The sequence below is a fragment of the Schistocerca americana genome, chromosome 3 (assembly GCF_021461395.2).
Source record: "Schistocerca americana isolate TAMUIC-IGC-003095 chromosome 3, iqSchAmer2.1, whole genome shotgun sequence".
In the NCBI taxonomy this organism is placed as follows: domain Eukaryota; kingdom Metazoa; phylum Arthropoda; class Insecta; order Orthoptera; family Acrididae; genus Schistocerca; species Schistocerca americana.
The window spans coordinates 528,964,937-528,968,536 of record NC_060121.1 but is presented as its reverse complement, the minus strand read 5'-3'; the positions used below and the strand labels follow the sequence as shown (position 1 = coordinate 528,968,536).

Sequence of the window (3,600 nt, the reverse complement as noted above, 5' to 3'; positions counted from 1 at the left end):
ATGTCATAGCGCCATGCAGGGATCGGGAGATATGACGTTTTACGCATGGACGTTCGATTCTTTAATAGACTGAGGTGGCGGTACACAGATGTTACTATGATACGATGTTCATATTATAGTGAAACATGCTTAAATTAATCAACGAAAGAAAACCTACAAGTCTACTGCGTTACGCAATGTAATTAACACTAAAGTCACTATCTCCTGTAGTACACTTAGCTATCCGTAATAAACAATCATAATTTTCATGTCAATTTAACTTTGTTTTCTCTAAGACATGTTATATTTTAAATAGATAAGACATTTTTATGTATATATTTCTACTGTACGTGTGTATGTCACTGAACTCCTCCTAAACGGCTGGACCGACTTGAATGAATTTTTTTGTATGCGTTTGGGTGACGACCTGGATAGTTTAGACACACAAATCAGCCCGGCAGATGGCGCAGCACTCGGTATCTAGGTTATTTATCTATACCGCAACTAAACGGCTGGATCAGTTTGAATGAATTTTTGTGAATGGATTCAATTGGGGGCCTGGAAAATTTACATTCTTAAATCAGAACGGTAGGTGGCGTTGCATTTTTGTGTGCAATATTGAGCGTATTATATTCAGATATAAGTTACGTGCAAAGGATTTCGTTTATTTTTCGACATTTTAGTTTGTATTATATTACGTGTGTTCCGTTATTTTGACATTTTAATTTTTTTGTACGGTGTCTTTTGATATGTCAGGTGTCGCATTTCAGTGAATAGTAAGTGTATTATATTCACATACAAGTTACGTACATAAAACAATGCCATGTGTCCGTGGACGAGGAGGAAATATTGGTCGACAAACTCGGAATTCACAATTAGCACCCAAGATGCCGTTGAACGTTCACACAAATCCAGATGCAGTGTGCAACATAAAAAAGCATTCCGGTGTAGATAAAGTTTTGCAAAAATGCAAAATTAATATCTGGGATGAAAGCACTATGGCCCACAAGCATTCACTTGAAGCTCTCGATAGAATGATGAAAGATCTAAATAATAACACCAGGCTTTTCGGTGGTGCCTTACTGCTGCTGTCCGGTGATTTTAGACAGACATTGCCGGTCATTACACGCGCTACATATGCGGATGAAATTTACGCATGTATAAAACAATCTATGGCGTTAAAAAATGTAGTTTCAAGAACATTGTCCATAATTTTCTAATGATAAATCTTGTACCATTGCATAGCTTAAGTGTACTTAAATTCCGAAGCCGGCGTTGAACGCCTAAACACAGATATACGTGTTCAACAGCAAAACGATCCATTGGTACTATGATTCTCTGAGCAATTGCTTAACATTGGAAATGGAACAACACCATTGCATGGAGGCACACAATGCATAAAATTATCAGACAATTCCTGCAACATGGCAAATTACGAAAGATGCTTTGATTGAAAGCATATTTACAGATTTACAGGCTGATTATATTAATCATGCGTGGCTTCGAAACGAGCAACTTTAGCCGCAAAAAATAAAGACATTGACGCTATTAACTTCAAGATACAACAGTCATTGCTCTCAATGAGATATTGTTCAAATCGATTGACACTGTTACCGATCCTGGCGAAGCAGTCAACTATCCTGTTGAATTTTTTAATTCGCTGGATTTACCAGGAATGCCACCAAAAACTTGCGATTAAAAATTGGCTAACCTATCATTTTGCTTCGGAATTTAAGTACACTTAAGCTATACAATGGTACAAGATTTATCATTAGAAAATTATGGACAATGTTCTTGAAACTACATTTTTGAACGGCAAATTTGAAGGCGAAGTTGTTCTTCTGCCACGAATTCCAATGATCCGTTCAGACTCACCCACTCCATTCAGACATCTTCCAATTCGTTTGGTATTTGCCATGACCATTAATAAGTCACAATGTCAAACAATGTCGATTTGTGGGTTGGATCTAGAAAATCCGGTTCTTTCACATGGCCAATTATGTGTGGCGTGTTCTCGCGTTGGAAAACTGTCAAGTTTATTCATTTATACTCCTTAGGAATTGACCAAAAATATTGTTCATTAACTCGCATTAAGATAAAATTAAACAAACATTATTGATTATAACGAACTGTTTTTAGAAAAATTGATGTTATTTCAAAATAAAGAATAATGAATTTAATGTATTATTTCTCTTCCTTTTCATATTAATCCTAATCGCTTGAAATATCATGCAGGACAACGTCTGTCGGGTCCGCTAGCGATATATATATATCTATATATATATATATATATATATATATATATATATATATTTATATATATATATATATATATATATATCACTCTTTTTAAGTAAAAGGTAGCATAACTGATGGCATTTTTTGGGTTTTAGGATTGTAATAACACCAGTTACCTATCTCATTACAAGTATTTTAAAATTTAGATGAATCATTAATGGATCCACCAGGTTAGCCAAGGGTGCTAACGTGCTGCTTCCTGGACTTGGGTAGGCGCGCCAGCCCTGGATCGAATCCGCCTGGCGGATTAACGACTAGGCCCGGTGTGCCAGCCAGCCTGGATGTGATTTTTAGGCGGTTTTCCACATCCTCCTAGGTGAATACTAGGATAGTCCCCATGTCCCACCTCAGTTACACGACTTGCAGACATCTGCAACACGTTTGTACTATTTTATGGATTACACTAGACGCAGACAGCTGGGATACGCTAATTCCGTTCTGGAGGATGTGGGATGGCGACAGGAAGGGCATCTGGCCACCCTTTGAAGCTAACATTACCAAATTCATTGTAACAGGGCCGTTCCTGCGTTAAAAGTGGGGCAAAGACCCCACTAAATGATGAATTGTGAAAAATTGATGGCAAAATTCATAGCATACACACACATATGGGTGCTACGTGGCTGACTATCCAGCATGCCAGGCGATTGCACATTAAACAAGACTTGCAGTATCAGATTTAATTTCGGCCTTATCACGACTGAGCCAACGGCCTTGCCACAGTGGTAATGCCGGTTCCCGTCAGATCACCGAAGTTAAGCGCTGTCGGGCTGGGATAGCACTTGGATGGGTGACCATCCGGTCTGCCGAGGGCTGCTGGCAAGCGGGTTGCACTCAGCTCTTGTGAGGCAAACTGAAGAGCTACTTCGTTGAGAAGTAAACTGACAGTCCGCCGGCAGAGCAGTGTGCCGACCAGATGCTCCTTCACATATGCATCCAGTGACACCTGCAGGCTGAGGATGTCCAGCCGACCGGTCGGTGCTGTTCGACCTTCGTGACCTGTTCGGCAGGTGATTAGTTTAGCTTTACCCTGACTGATAGACACATAGAATATATAATTCCGAGTGCTGCCAGATGCTGGTCTTCCTACACTACTGGCCATTAAAATTGCTACACCACGAAGATGACGTGCTACAGACGCGAAATTTAACTGACAGGAAGAAGATGCTGTGAAATGCAAATGATTAGCTTTTCAGAGCATTCACACAAGGTTGGTGCCGGTGGTGACACCTATAACGTGCTGACATGAGGAAAGTATCCAACCGATGTCTCATACACAAACAGCAGTTGACGGCGTTGCCTGGTGAAACGTTGTTGTGATGCCTC

General features: G+C 39.9%; 1 pseudogene; it reads left to right on the top strand.

Annotated features, from left to right (window-relative positions):
- The first annotated feature begins 2,978 nt into the window (after nucleotides 1-2,978).
- Nucleotides 2,979-3,096, top strand: LOC124608035 (annotated as a pseudogene).
- Nucleotides 3,097-3,600: the final 504 nt, after the last annotated feature.